This window comes from Sorex araneus, chromosome 7 (genome assembly GCF_027595985.1).
Source record: "Sorex araneus isolate mSorAra2 chromosome 7, mSorAra2.pri, whole genome shotgun sequence".
Lineage (NCBI taxonomy): Eukaryota > Metazoa > Chordata > Mammalia > Eulipotyphla > Soricidae > Sorex > Sorex araneus.
In genome coordinates, this window is record NC_073308.1 from 65,570,873 (window position 1) to 65,587,742 (window position 16,870).

The following is a 16,870-nucleotide window of genomic DNA, read 5'->3' on the forward strand; positions in this document are numbered from 1 at the left end:
GTGGGGGGAAGTGAAGGGATTGGTGTTGGAATATGACACTCAGTCACAAATTACTTTGTAACTTTGGAATGCATTCAATAAAAATGATTCCATAAAAATAAGTACATATACAAAGACTCAGGGCCACGGGTGGGAGGCGGCTCAACAGGCGATAGTGCATTTGAAATCTTTGGTTTTGTTCTAGAGCCACACCCAGACGGAAAATCAGGTGGCGGGACAATGGGCTGTGAGCCTCAGTTCTGTGGGTCTTACCTTGCCCCGGGCTCACCCAGGGATGGGCCCAGTGGGCAGGCAAAGGGTCTGACAGAAGAGAGATGCGAACACCCCTTCTTTAGCTTCTGCTCGGAAAACATCCAGGGCAATGACATGGGTCACTGGCTGAGAGCAGTATCCAGTCCTGAGGTCAGTAGCGCGTCACCGCATGGGGAGGTGTTAGAAGGTCACCAGGGCCCAGAGAGAGAGGTGAAGACCTGCAACAAATAACGAAACTTCTCACTGGAAACACTGCGCCAGGGCCTTCTTTCTGAGAAACCAAGAGCCTGAGCACCAAACCCAGAGCATAATAACCGACTGCCTTGAGACCACATGGAAATCGCAGCTCTCCAAGATGGCTAGACTCTGGGGGGTCCGCTGGTATTACGGACCAGCAACCAGGGAGAGGATGGGCTATGATCACTGTCACTGTCACTGTCATCCCGTTGCTCATCGATTTGCTCGAGCGGGCACCAGTAACGTTTCTCATTGGGAGACTTGTTGTTACTGTTTTTGGCATATCGAAAACTACACCACAGGTAGCTTGCCAGGCTCTGCCGTGTGGGCACGATACTCTCGGTAGTTTGCCGGGCTCTCCGAGAGGGGCGGAGGAATCAGACACGGGTTGGCCGCGTGCAAGGTGAACGCTCTACTGCTATGTTATCGTTCCAGCCCATGAGCTATGATAATACTCAGAGTAAGTTCAATCTCTTCTCCTTTCTTTAGTTTGGGGTAATACCTAGCAGGGCTCTGGCCTCAAACTCTGGTCCCCCCACGTGCAAAGCATGAGCTTTGAGAGCTGCGATTTCCATAGTCCTTGGAATTATTCCCCTGGCTGAACTATTTCTTCTGGAGGAGAGATGTTGGAAGAGAATGAAGGATAGTGAGCACCTCCGGGGAGTTTCAAAGAGAAGATGCAGAGTTGAGATTCAAATGATTGGCCTGAAAATGAAACGAACAGGATCTTGAAGCATAGATCAAAAGTTAAAAAGAGATGGAAATCACTGGGAAAAAGTAACTTTAAGAATTGGAGAAGAATCAATGGATAAGTAATAGACATTCCAGGGAGAAGCATAAAGAAATAATGGGGAAACGGCAGAAGAAAATGTCCTGAGTCAAAAAGAGATGTGGAGGGACTCAAGCGATACTACAGTGCTAAGGCACTTGCCTTGAATCTTGAATGCGGCGACCTGGGCTCAATCCCCAGCATGTCACGTGGTCCTCCATCACCACCAGGAGTGCCGGGAGGAAGCCCAGCACAACCAGGTGTGGCTCCGAAACAAACAGCTGCAAATAAATTGGAGATGGAGGATGGAAACATCCCTCATCCTGGTGTTTTTAATAAGAAAATATTCATTTCTCCCCCAGATTCTGGTCAATTGAAATCTCCAGGGTATTGAGAAAACCATCATGGTTTTCAGTCAGAGGGGGAAAAAAAACAGCTTTAATTACAGATTAAGAAGATAAACTCCTATCTGTCTGACTTCAAATCTGCATGACCAGACACTGAAAACAAGAGCAGAATAACATCGACACGCTATTGTTGAAGGAATGGAAACCCCACACAGATGGGAAAAAACAACAAACAACTGCTGCGGACGGGGGGGGAGCGGTAATTGAGTCAGAGGCTCTATCTCCCTGGTATTCCAGCTGAGAAAAAAGTACTGAAGAAACCACGGGACCAAACAGACTGGAGCCCAGAGGCTTGGGATGAGAGCGGGGCGGAGGGCAGAAGGCCCCGGGGCACGCGCGGGGAGGACAGCAGAGGGGCCAGGAAACACTTTCTCCCCTGCTCTGACATTCTACGGCTCTGCTGAGACTTGTGACCGAGGCCGCCTGTGGGACAGGGGACCCCACCGCTGCGCTGGGAGGCTTTTAGGCTTTAGGGAAACATCAGCGCCTCCATCACCACCAGGCAAGCTAAGGTCCTGGGGCACATGAGCGGCCAGGGCAGACTCTTGGATCCAGCTCTGACCTACCAGTTCCGCGCAGGCCTCTCTCTCCCCACAGGCAGTGGGGAGGAAAGTCCAGGACAGGAAAGGCTAAGGTGTGGCGGGTGGAAGAGTTAGACCTTAACCTACCCATTCCTGGATGTGTTGTGGAGAGAGGAGTTGGGTCCAACATTTGTGCTTTCCCTGCCGCCTTGGAGTTTGGAGCCGTAATCAGTTTCCATGGAAATTTGCAGGAAACCGTCTTTTGCAGAGGACCGTCCTGCAGAAGGATCAGCCTTATACCATTAAACCCTCCCCCCGGAGAACCTCCCCGCTGTCTCTGCCCCCCAAGTTTGGCCTCTTCTGCCAACGTTCTGTTTCAACCATTAGGATGGTAAGGAGGGTGTCTGGCTGTGTCGGTGATTCTGGTGGTGGTGTGGAATGACCCCGTGTGAATTCCCAGGGCAGGAAATGTCAGAGTAGACGGAGAAGGCCTTTGGCAGTGATGACTAAGCGGCATGAGCTCTCCGGGTTGGAATATTCAACAACGCCAGGTACAGTTTGAGGCCACAGTGCAAGCTAAACAGGGCCCGGGGCCTTCCTTGCTCACAAGCTCCTTCCAGCGGCAGAGTACCCCTTGTTTTCTGGGGAAAGGACTCATTTTGCAAGGTTTGGTGTTCTATCTCCTTTTTCTTTTTCTTTTTTTGGGGGCGAGGGGGGTCACACTGGTGATGCACAGGGGTTACTCTTGGCTCTGTGCTCAGGAATTACTCCTGGCGGTGCTCGGGGGATCTTGTGGGATGCTGGGGATCAAACCCAGGTCGGCCACATGCAAGGCAAACGCCCTACCTGCTGCACTATTGCTCCAACCCCCCTTTTTTCTTTTTTTCCTTTTTGGGTTTTGGCCCACACCTGCTTGTGCTCAGGGCTTACTCCTGACTTTGCACTAAGGGATCACTCCTGCCAGTGCAGGGGGAGTGTATGTGGTGCAGGGAATTGATGCTGGTTGGCCACGTGCAAGGCAAGCAACCCTGCCCACGGCACTATCACTCCAGTCCCTTGACCCATCTACCTGTCCTTTCATCTCTCGTGGTTTCCCAGTCCAGAAGCCAGAATCCATGCCCGAGAGAAGAAGTATAATATCCCAGTGATGAGGAAGTAGCTGTGAGTTCTGTGCTGATATAAAGCAATCCCGTAAAGACCGGATTATTATGGGCTCAGGTTCTTCTGACTAAAGGTTACTCTCATCCAATAGAGGAAAGAAACCCATGCAATCAAGGTACTGGATGAGGACCTGAGAACTTACGGAAGGGCTGGTGATGGAAGGAATGAATCTTGCTTTCGACCTGCTCACAATTATTGCCAAGAAACAAAGATCTTAGCAGCTACCATCTTTTAAAAACACACACCACTATGCACCCACAGACAAACAGACATCTTTATGAATACATGTAGACACCAGATTTGTTCTTCCTTCCTATTTTTCCCGTCTTTCCACACCCACATTCCACCTGTTGAATTAGAATTGGTAGTGCTCAATTTTACAAGTGGGTTCAAAGGTCATCAGGACCGGGAAGAGCCATTCCCACGGAGGAGGATGACTTAGCACCTAGAGAACCAGGGATAGAGACAGGCTCAGCCTCAGAATCCAACAGCTGCTCTCCACACTCTGGCAAGAAGGCGGGGTTTGCATCAGTCTAAAGAGGACCACGCTAGGGTGAAAACGTTCTAGCCCCTTCCTAGGAGTAAGAATGAATCCAAGCTAGCGACACTGTTGATGTCCTGATGCCATTCTCTGCCGCTGTGTTGGCACTCCATCTCCCCGGTCCTCCTCCTCTAGCTTCCGGAAAGCACTTGCCCAAGAAGGTACAGGAAGAGGGGAGAGGCAAATTATTCAAAACTCTGTCTCAGGCAGCCACTAAAAGGGGTTGTTTCACTTCAGCCTTGATTTCCTTTCTTTCCAGGAAGCTTGGCTCCTGCAGGCCTGTTCTCTGGACTTTGGTAATTCCCCCTCCTGTGGCGTCCTGTAGAGGGACCTACGTGGCGTCCTGTGTGCTCACCTCCAGGTGGCTTTGGTGTCCCTTGCTTGGCTTCTCAGCTTTACTCTCCCTTGTGTCTGGCACTGTAACCTCCCGGATGAAAATTCCCTTCTGCGAGAGCTCTGGCTTAGCTTATGAGTTCCAGCCTGGCCTGGCGGAAGCTCTATCTGGAGATCTCCCTCACGGCCTGAAAGCAGAGTATCTGCGGCGGAGTGTGTGTCAGAGGGCTGAAGGCTCAGGCTCCATCCCCAACGCCCCCTGGTCCTCCAAACACTGCTCGGTGGAGTCCTGTGGGCCCGTGGACATTGCCAATGTGGCTCCAAAACATAATGAAAAATAGAGTATATCCACCAAAACGATGTGGGATTTCGCCCCTGGGGGGGGGGAAAAATAACCCAAGGTTGAGATATCCTCTAGGTAAGGCATAAAATCGTTTAGGTCTTAGAATACAAAAGATTTGCAAATATGCACCCAGGAAAGACTAGAATAGCAGAAAAGAATAGGTAAGTGAGAAATGACTAATAGCTGTTTCTGTAAATGTGTGCCAGGCAAACATAGAATAAGACTAGGGTGGTTTTTTTTTTAATTTTATTTTAATTTTATTTTTGGTTTTTGGACCACACCTGGCAGTTCTCAGGGGACCATATGGAATGGATCAAACATGGGTCAACTGCATGCAAAGCAAGTGTCCTACCTGCTGTATTATCACTCTGGTCCCTCATTCAGGGCCTTTTCAATATAGGAACAGCGTGAGCAAGAATAGAGTACGAAACTGTCATGACTTTAGATCTTTAAAGCTGCCTGCTGATTGATTAGCTATGTGAAAAACTCCAGCCTGTAATCTTCATGTTCTTATTGTATGTTAATGTCTGTCAACTTCAACAATATCAGCTCAGGTGATGGGAGAGTGACATTGTAATGAATAAATGCTCAGGAGACACTAAAGCTTGGAGGGTTCTAGTATGTTTGTTTGTTTCCTTATGAACAGAAGTTGAAGGTGCCAATTCGATTGCCTTTAAACTACACGAAAGAAAAGAGTGATTGCTAATACTTTTATGGGAAAGAAAAAACATTAGCATTCCTCAACAACCCCCTGCCCCCCAAAACTTCCTAACTCATACCAGATAAAATATCGAACCCCAAATCATGCTGCCTGTGAAAACAGGAACAACAAGACACACATCTGTACAAAGGAAGGCCCAGGGAAGCAGATCCTGGGGCCACTCACTGCCTGGGGTGCCACCTTCTTTAGTATATGGGCTGCAAATTCCACGCTCAGGCTATTTCTGCTTTTCTTATCTTCTTACAAAGGCAGAAATTGATTTTGGATTTGAGTTGGCAAAAACAGGTACAAACATAGGTGTTTTTATTTCTGAAATCAAATTTTTGAATAGCAAGGGGACTGTATTTTGGGGGCATATAGTTAAGAATTTTAAAAGATAACATACTGGGGCTGGAGCGATAGCACAGCGGGTAGGGCGTTTGCCTTGCACTCGGCCGACCCGGGTTCTAATCCCAGCATCCCATATGGTCCCCTGAGCACGGCCAGGGGTAATTCCTGAGTGAAGAGCCAGGAGTAACCCCTGTGCATCGCCGGGTGTGACCCAAAAACCAAAAAAAAAAAAAAGATAACATACTGGGGGCAGTGAAATAATGTAGCAGATAACGTGATTGCTTTGCACACGGCCCACTTGGGTTCAATCTCCAGCACTACATATGGTCCCCTGAGCCCCGTCAGGAGAGATCCCTGAGTGCAGAGCCAGGACTAATCACTGACCACTGCCAGGTATGCCCCTCCCCTCAAAAAAACACAAATAAATATATGCATAAATAATAGATACTAAGATCATTCTAGCACTTCAAGTTTTATCAAAATCATCTCTTTTATTCTAAGTTGGTTTGGGGGCCAAGCCCTGTGCTGCTGAGGACCTTCTCCTGTTGGTCCACTCAGTGATCACTCCTGGCAGAACTCCGGGCACCATAGAGGGTGCTGGGATTGAACCCAGATCTACAGTGCCCTACATGTTGTACTATCTCTCCAGCTTCCGGAGATAGTCTATGACTTGCTTAAACTTTGTTGACTCTTTTTTCTAGCAATGTGGCAAAGAAATGACCTTGTAAATGTTAGTGTCAGTTTATACAACAGACCTAAATTTTTGATGAATGAAACTCTGTAACACTGGATCAACAAAGTCTATTTCCTGTAGATTAAGGGTTATACATGGTAACTTTTCAGTAGCTGTATTGCAAACCATAGTGCTCAAAAGGAGAGAGAGAGAGAGAGAGAGAGAGAGAGAGAGAGAGAGAGAGAGACAGAGAGACAGAGAGACAGAGAGACAGAGAGACAGAGAGAGAGACAGAGAGACAGAGAGAGAGAGAGGCATAGAGGCAGGCAGGAGGCAAGTTTAGGACACTGGTGCTGGAAAATGTACAATACTGAAGGAATGGGTGTTGGAACATTATGTAACTAAAACCTAATCATGAATGACCTTATAACTGTATATCTCACTGTGACTCAATTAGAAAAAAAAAATTTTAAAGCTTACTCTCTAATTTAACATTTGACCAAGACCTAAATATACTCTTCCAAACATTTCTCCTTAAAAATTGCATGTGAGGCTTGAAACTAAGACCATGAAAGCTGGGATAAGCATTTACACTGAAATAGAAGCAAAGTTAGTTCCCTAACTTCAAAGATGGACACAGAAAATCAGAGTAGAAAAGAAATGTGATGAGCAAGTTTTCACATGGCAATAAGGTTCAAATACTTGCAAGCCTAGTACTGGCAAAAGAAGGATCTTTCTGAATGTTTAGGGTCTTATAGAGAAAAGGGCCAATAAAAACATTACGTTTGCAAAAAAAAAATTGCATGTGAGGGGCCAGCATTATAGGTAATACTACAGCCTTGCACACAGCTGTCCCAAATTTGATCCCCAGCACCCCATATTGGTTCCTGAGCCCATCAGGAGTGATCCCTAACCACAGAGCCAGGAGTAAGCCCCAAGCACCACCAGGTATGGCTCAAAAACAAATAACAATCAAACAAATATATTGTCATGTTGCAAATAATCTAAATGTTGCTGATTTATTTTTCTTTAAGTAATCATCATTTGGTATAAAGCAATGAAAGGTGCTGGATGCTTTCAAATATCTCTCTTCTTTGAAGACCAAAGTTGAGTCCTGCCAACGCAAGATGAAATTTAAACTTATACAAGACTCATGAGCAGTGAACCTAAGGCGTTTTAAATTTGCACCAGAGCTAACTCATGTTTTCACATCTGGCTCTTGATACTGAGCCATCAAGGAAGAGTGGGATTTTTTTTAATGGTTAACTGTCCTCATGTTGAAGGTTCCTATTTAATCACAAATTGTATTTAATGAGCTATGATTTTGACCAGATGGGCTCAAGATCATGCTGCCTTAGCACTCTAAATTGCAGCCAAATACTTGGTCTCTATTCTAAACCAATTTTCTGCGCTGGTAAATGAGATAACCAGATGCTGGATAATGCCTATATTTCCCCTCACGTATCCAGCCTACACAACCAAATGTCTTTTCAGAATTTAAGTGAAAGATGAAAAGACAGAGAGATTAAAGTAGAGTAGAGCAGAGAGATTAAACCCAGCATTTGGCTTCACTAAGCCTGGGGCCGGGTCCCTCCCTGCGTTTTATCCATGGCTACCTCTGGGCCATGAAAATGAGAATAGGAGCCATTTCGTGGAGCTCTAGAAAGGAAATGAGACAAGATATGTGGAGAGCTGAGGAGACTGCCTGGCTCAGAGCATGTGTGCGATGCGCTCTTGCTATTTCATACATTTTCCATGTTTAGAAAAATCTCAATACAAGACAAAAAACAGAAGAAGTCGTTCTGAAATGTGGAAGAGCCAAAGAAACTTTGGTGACTCCACAAATGGTTGTGGTCATCTCCACACATTTTTTTTCTTGTTTACATGTATTCATTTTCCAAAACCTTTTTTTTTTTTAATCAATTTATCTATTTGAATCACCATGAGAACAGTTACAAAGTTTTTGGGTTTAAGTCTCGGTCATTCAATGATGGATACCTGTCCCTTCACCAGTGTACATTTTCCACCACCAAAACCCCCAGTATGCCCCCCATCCACACCCTCCCCCTACCTGTGTGGCAGATAATTTCCACATTACTCTCTCTACTTTGATTACATTCAATATTTCGACACCAGACCCACCATTATTATTTTGGATTTTACCCCAACACTTAGATCTGCCGAAAAGGCAACATTTGACAATTTGTTTTCTATTGCTGATTATGAATAGCATTGTGGCCGCACGGTTTTGGAATTCTGAAATTTTAGTAATTAAATGTGGAGGGATTTCTGCCAAAAGCTGCTGGGTTCCGAGATTTGTGTGTGAGTCTCTGGGACCATGGCCATTAAGCAGCTTGGTCAGTAGCCAGAGGGGCCGTTCGTGGGCGGAGACTCAAGGTCTCCTTGGGTTGGGGGAGGAAAGTCCAAAGTCTTTTGTACATGAACATAGTTCAAAATTCAAAGGTGCAAAAGGATAGAGCGTGAAAGAGATCCCTCCCATCCCGGGCCTGCAGTGGCCCAGTTCCATTCCTTTTGGGGGAGACACACATCTAGAGGTACTCAGGAGCTACTCCTGGCTCTGTGCTCAGGGATCACTCCTGGTGGTGCGAGGAATCAAACTACTATCTCTCCACTCTCTAGCTCCATTTCTTATGAGTCAGCCAGGGAACTTTTTGATGATTCAATCTGAAGATAAATGACACATATACAAACAAATATGATTATGATCCTTTTCTTAGAGAAATAGTAGTATTCCCTACACTTGCTTCTCTAGGGGCCAGGGACCTTATTCTTGACTCTGCTTAGGGGATCACTTCAAACATTTTGGTGGCAAGGATGAAACCAAGATTTCTGGCATGCAAAGCATATCCTCAGTCCTTTGAGCTCTCTCTCTCTCTTTTTGTTTTGTTTTTTGTTTTGCCTTTTGGGTCACACCTGGTAATGCACAGGGGCTACTCCTGGCTCTGCACTCAGGAATCATTCCTGGGGGTGCTCAGAGGACCATATGGGATGCTGGGAATTGAACCCGGGTTGGCCATGTGCAAGGCAAACGCCCTACCCACTGTGCTATTGCTCCATCTCCCCTTCGAGCTCTCTTGCTGGCTTACTTTCCACTTTACCTTTTACTTTCCACCAGTATTTCTCTTTTGCTGGTATATCATCCCACTCCAATATGATTGCATTGTATCCCATATTTTATTGGAAAGAGTACCTGATTAATAAAAACTTAGATGGCTTTCCAGGCTTTGTGCTATTATAAATAATGTTACAACAACAACAGAAAACCTCATGTATGCATTGATTAAAATGCATCTGCATCTGCTATATGTATCTGTAGGCTAAATATTTGTGGGATGAATTCCCAGAAGATCTGCTGGGGTCAAAGAGTATGAGTAATTGAAATTTTGGTGATTATTTGCAAACTGTTCCCCATAGAGGTTACACCATTTTGCATACCAATTAGCAGCAGCATATCTGAACATTTATAAGCCTGTTTTCAGAACTGTAGCAGGCTAAAAGGTTCAGTGAGCTCAACAGCCCCATGAGACCATCTATATATATTTTCAAGTCTTTTTTTTTTTTTTTTTTAGTGATAAGCTCCAGGAAGAAGCTCTATCTCAGAAATATTTCTTCTTTGTCTCCATGGTGACACTTACCTAGTTAGAAGCCTAAATTATTGTTCCTAGGTTACAACAGTAAAAACTCAGGATGGAAACACTCTGCCACTCCCTGTTTTAAAAATGGGAAGAGACAAGTGCGCACAGGGGCCAAATGGTGGTGCACACAAGAAATCCTGTGCCTGGGGACCGGGCCACTGTCACCTTGTGTGAGTGTATATTGGGGGTAGAACTTTCTGGTCCCTGAAGCCTTCTTCTTTGTTACCTTCAGGCACTTGAGGAAAAAACTAATTTGTCCTGGTTTTTGTTTCTTCTCTGGCAGGGCACTCAGAGAGGGGCAGGTGGACCAGGGGCAGTTACGAGCTTGCCCTTAATTCTCAGTTCCTCTAAGCAGAGACTCTTGCAGTTTTCTGGGGGTGACCTTGATAATTTAAATACATTTGAATTTTTTTCTTGGCTATTGAGTCAAGATGGAAATAAAGTGTTCTTCAAGGACAAGTGCAAAATGGAATCGGTTGATCTAATTTTCTTTTTCATTTGGGGAGTAACCAGGGGGAAAAAAGAATTTGACCGAGCCCCTGGGCAAACCTCACGGGACAGAAGTAAACACATGCACAGTCCTTAGTGTCGGATGGGCGGGATGGGTGGCTCTAAGGCTCTTGGAAAAATCTCATATGTATTCTTAGCAAAATGGCTGCCCCGGAAGCCTGGGGTTGCGAATTGGAGCCACAACACCACACATGGACAAGGAGCACTAGTCCAGCTGCACTGGCCTTTGGTAGCCCTGATGCCACACAAAAATGTGTGTACTCGGGGCTGGAGCAATAGCACAGTGGGTGGGGCGTTTGCCTTGCACGTGTCTGACCCGGGATGGATTCCCGGCATCCCATATGGTCCCCTGAGCACTGCCAGGAGTGATTCCTGAGGGTATGAGGCGGGAGTAACCCCTGTGCAACGCCAGTGTAACCCCCCCCCCAAAAAAAAGGCATAAAAAAATTGTGTGTACTCTCAGGCGTTTCACAGGCAGGAGTGTGCAAGCCTGGCAGCATGACAACAAAAAGGGAAGGAAGGGAAGGGAAGGTCACCAGAAAGGGTCAGGAATGTGGGCCAGGTGGCAGAGCATGCACCTGGCATTCGGAGGACCCTGGGTGGGATTCTTGGTACTACATACCTTGCCCAGGGCTTCCAGGAGTCACCCTATTGTCCTAAGCACTACCTGGCATCCTAACCCTTCCACAGCCCCTCCCCCACCTGTGTTTCTTTCACTTGGAGTTCATGTACGAAAATGTGCCCCCAAGGGGCTGGAGCTATATCATAGTGGTGAGGACGTTTGCCTTACACGCGGCCGACCCAGGTTCGGTTCCCAGCACCCCAAATGGTCTTCCGAGCACCGCTAGGAGTAATTCCTGAGTGCAGAGCTAGGAGTAACCCTTAAACACCGCCCAATATGACCCCCAAAACAAAAGAATAAGAAAAAGAAAAGAAAAAAAATGTGCCCGCAAGCAGAAAGGATTTGAAGGAGTGACTATGAAGACCAGCCGGCCACGCTGTGCTGCCTGTTTGGGAATCCGCAGGTGCTCTCTCTGACAGGCGGATCCAAGCCTACATTCTGAAAAATCCCACATTTAGGGAAATGACATAGAGTGAAACCAATGTGTTTGAGTTTTTGTTTGGGGGCCAGGGTGGGAAAGGTGCACCTGGCAGTGATCAGGGAGCCCTATTCGGAGCTAGGGATCAAGCTAGGAATGATTATGTGATAATGTGAAATGAAATCACAATTACGTGAGTGAAAGATAAGCACCTTTCCTCCAGGCTATCTGCAGAGCTCAGTGTTCTTTCTTGCCTCTTCGCTCAGGAGTGACCCCTGGAGGTGCTCTGGGGTACTTCAGGCAGTGGTGGGGATTGACCCAGAATCAATCCTACGCAAAGCAAGCGCCCCCCTGCTGTACTCTGCAGCCCGTTTGTCCATCTGGAATGGGATGAGGGGTGGAAACACAATACTGGAGAAAACCCACACAGACTGCCCCTCCACCCAGTTTGTAGCCCTCCCAGGAATCCCTTCTGTTCATTAACATGAAAATGAAAAGGCGTTACTTGAGGAAATGCTCTACTTAAAACAAAAAGGCGCCACACAGGTTTGACCTTGCCTTAGAAAATCCTTTCATTGCTTTGGTTCTAGACTCAAATTCTACATTCAGTGAGGCCTGATTTAATTTGTCCAGCTTTATGATGCTTTTCAAAGTGAAGACTTTTCTTCTAGCTGTGTCCTTATTGGTACACAATTAGTCTTTGCATTCTGGCTAAGTTGTGATTTCAGCCAGAAGACAAAGACAAACAAAACAGTATCTTGGGTGATAATAACTCCAAATCAGTTATTTGCCATACTGGGCACAAAAACTTGACATAACAAATGTTTTTGCTTTTTATCTCTGTTTTGACATCATAAATACAGCTACTGAAACAGTTCCTCACTGCCTGTCTGCAGTTTGGCCTCACTGATCTTTCTAAGCGTCTCTCCCTGAACAGATGTGTGGCTCATATTCACTAACTACAGCAAATGAATCGCAATTATGCTATTTACATCAATAATAGTCCTTTAAAGAAAAACTAACAGTAAAAACTCCAGTCAGTACTTTTTTTTTTAATGGATAATTGCTCAAAATAGCTTAGGAAAACAAAGAAATTGATTGCTTCGGCTAACCAAAAAAAATCTTTAAAATGAAAAGTACTTTAGACTAGTGACCTAAAAATCTAATAACCTCATTCCCAAAGATTTGAGAAACTGCTGTTGCGTGCGTTTTTTTTTGAAGGACGGGGCACACCCAGCAGTGTCTGAGCTTCCTCCTGGCTCTGTGTCAGGACCATGGCCCTGGTGGTGCTCGGGAAACCATATGAGATGCTGGGGGTTGCACCTGGGTCGGCCACGTGCAGAAAACAAATGCCCTGCCTGCTGTTCTATCTCTCCAGACTTGGTTGTTTTTTTTTTTTTCTTACTGGATATACCTCATTGGATATTAAATTGGAAAATTTCTTTTACAGATGTAGCAAAATGTAATAAAAAATCAAAGATGATGATCATTTGGTCAAGGGGTTATTAGAACTCAGAGCAGGGCTGGTAATATGGCTGAGGCCCAACCGGGGCTGGTACCATGGAGCACAGGCCTTGCAAGTAGGAGCACTGGGCTCGAACCCGGCACTACACGGTCCCCCCAGCGGCCAGTCACCACTCTTGCCAGGTATGGCTCTCTACCCCACCCCCACGCCCCCCCAAATTAATTCATGTGACCTGGGGCCAGAGAGATAGTACAGGGGATAAGGTGCTTCGGCTCTGCCTGTATATATGTGTGTATATATACATATATATGTGTATATACACACACACATATATACACACATACACACATATGACCAGGAATGATCCCTGAGCACAAAGCCAGGAGTAAACCCTGAGCATTTCCTCCCCACCTACCCTAGGAGAATTTTAAAAAGACTAGGAGTAACTGCTGGGTCTACTTCTATCTGTTTTATATTTGGGAGTGGGGGAGGAATTAAAGTAACTTTAGGTGGTCACAGATTTTGTTTCAACTGAGTGTAGGTCTTCTCTTTGTTATAAAATAGAAAAACATGAAAGGTCACTTGACGGGCCTCACTCAGGCCACAAACCTATCTAAAGTCTATTAGAACTTTTAAAGAAAAAAATTAAAAGATGTCTTCACAATGTCCAATGTGTGGCATACTACATATAAAATTGCTTCTTGAATATAACAGAATCTTCACAAACAAAGACTATGCCAAAACTTATACTGAACTCACTGGCAAACTGGGCATGGTTAGGGCCGGAGAGCTAGCACAGGGCTAGGCCACTAGCCTTGCACGCGGCCATCTCAGGTTTGATCCCCGGCATCCCATATGGTCCCCCGAGCCCCACCAGAAGTGATTCCTGGGTGCTGAGGCAGGAATAAGTCCTGAGTACCATTGGGTGACGCCAAAACCCAAACCAAACAAAACTACAAGGAAACGAACAAACAAAAGCCTGTCAAAACCTAAGAAAACTAACTCCTAGACTCAGCAAAACTGTGGAGGTAGAGGCCAGAGTGATAGTACAGCAGGTAGGGCGTTTGTTTTGCACGTAGCTGGTTCAAGTTCAATCCTCGGCACCCCATATGGTCCTCTGAGCACCACTGGGTGTAATTCCTGAGTGCAGAGCCAGGGATAACATCTGAGCATTGTTGGGTGTGGCCCCCAAACCAAATTAAACAAACAAAACCCCCAAGGTTTTTACAGCAATGTTTCTGAAATTCTACAATGATAAACTAATGAAAGCCCAATACCAAGAATACAGAATAAAGGTGATTGTTATGACAGTATTATTTAACTACTTATTAGGCATCATTTACTGTAATATATAGGAAAACCAATATTTAGATACCCACCATAGAGAGATACCCAGGTCTGTAGTCCTGTGGAATTCCCACCCACCAATGAAATCAGTAAGCCATGTGGAGTGGAGCAGAGTAGCATCTACTGGCCCCAGTCAAGATGGACAGGCACAAAACACACCATTATATACTGCTAGCTACAAGTGTGGAATTGTACCATATGGACAGTTATGGGGGAAGGCACGTATATGTAATTAAGTAGCAAGTGGTGAGTACAGATCAAATGTGTTGAAGAAATTACAAACTAGAAGGAAGAACATTGCCATGGATCCCCAGGAAAGATAACACTTTTAAACTTCTAATTCTAAATGACAGAAACCTAATTCAAAGTAGGTGAGCTGAGGCGGGGGCAGGAACTGGGTGGTTCAACTAAGTTCTGACAAGGAAAGAGGCGCATTTGTGCTCCTGATAATTCTGGCACTGGCTCTCTAGCTTCATAAATGATCTTTCCGCTTATTGTTTCTTTCCTTCTGAAGCTCAGCTTCATGATCTTAGACTGAAGATCGTGATCTTTACCTTTTCCTATAAGGCTGGTACCAGAGAAAAAAGGATGTATTCTTAAACTCAAATTCAGAAAAATCCAAGGTCAAGCTTCTAACTGGCCAGTCTTTTTTTTTTTCTTTTTGGGTCACACCCAGTGATGCACAGGGGTTACTCCTGGCTCTGCACTCAGGAATTACTCCTGGCGGTGTTTGGGGGACCATATGGGATGCCAGAGATTGAACCTGGGTCGGCCGCATGCAAGGCAAACGCCCTACCCGCTGTGCTATCGCTCCAGCCCCTAACTGGCCAGTCTTGAGCCTTGCCTGAGCTTGGCTCTGGAATCGGGGTTCCTGGGATCACACCTTGGGGAACGGGTGGGAAGCAGCTTGCCCCAAGGAGACACCAGGGCTGGCTGACTTTTCTGGAAAGGGAGGGCAGCAGCGGAGGACAGGTGAAGCGAAGGCTGTGCAACCCCTAAGTGAGGCGCAGAAGCTAGAGAAGTCGGAATTGTCCACAGGAAGCAGGAACATGATGGCACCAAGACTCAGTGCTCCTCTCCCCCGAGTCAAGCCTTTAAGAATCTTCCCTCCAGGGGTCTGGGACACAGCTCAAGGGGCTAGAGCACATGCAGCACACGCAGGATGCCCTGGCTGGGACCCCAGGGTCCCCTAGTACCACTGGGAGTGAGATGGAGCAATGTAGCTGGCGGGACCTCCGAGCACCACCGACAGTGAGTGGCCCCCGAATCAAGCAACCCACCCAAACACTTGACTTCCGGCTCGAACATGCAAGCACCTGGCGGTTCCGGAGTATCACTAACCATGGGGCACGCTGGATATTTATTTGGTTAGGTAAGGGCAACAGAAGGCACGAAGTAAACTAGAACAGATGAGAATGGCCCCTCAGAGTCCCGTCAGGAGGCGGAACCCACGGAGTAATCTGCACAGGGAAAGGTCAACAAAGACCTATGCTGACAATAGGCGGTTGGGTAAGGAAAGCTTGACTCCTAAGAGAAAAACGGAATTCCAAAGGACTTACAAACAGCTGGTTGCGAGCAGCCCCTTGGAGCTGATATCTGGCCATTACTGAAAACGGCCTGGGCTCAGTTCACCGGAAGGATGGCTAAGTTTGCCAAAGAGCTATATCTCAGCGAGGTGACATAGCCCCAGGCTCTGTGGTCCTCTGAGTTGCACCAGGAGTAGGCCCTGAGCACTATCTCTATGGGCCCCAAATAGAAACAAAATGAAAATGAAAATGATCATGTGACATACTGGGAGAGAAAGAAAATTCAGCCGATTATTTTATATGAATTCGTCTCGGGTGTGGAGGCTTCCAAGCGGTGTTCTAGCAGTTGAAAAACGAGTATGACCCGTTCAAACTGAGATGAGTGAAAACTTTTAATTAGGAAAGTGATATGAGTTGAGCTAACCAAGGAGCAAAACACGGGCTTGGTTTTTAACCTTTTTCTCTTTTGGAGGCAACTTTTTCATGGCATTAGGAGTACGAGGATATACCCATGGGTGACTGCCAGCAGCATGCAGGCCTGGATAGGTCCTGTTAGGGTGTAGACACAGTGAATAAAAACACCAGGTATTTGATTGTGTTGGTTTGGGAGTCACCTCAGGCAGTGTTCATGAGTCACTTCTGACAGTGCTCAAGGGGAACCCCTGGAGTGCCAGGCATTGAACAGGGGTTGACTGCAGGCAAGGCAAGCACCTTAATCCCGGTTCTTTCTCTCAGTCCCACGGCAGGTACTTTAACAGGAGGGTTTTCCAGGGAGAGCTCTCTCCTCTTCTTCAGTGTTGTAGAAAAGAATGATTAAGAAGGTATTTCAGTATGGGCCGCAAATAAAAACAAAATAAAAATGAATATGTGACTTACTTGGAGAAGAAGAAGACCTAGCTGATTAGTTTATATGAAATAAAATTAATATAAAATTTTATACAAATTTTCATTTTTGTTTTTAGTTTCATTTTTTGTTCTTAGTTTTTTCAAGAATAAAACCCTGGGGGACTGGAGCAATAGTGCCGTGTGTAAAGCGCT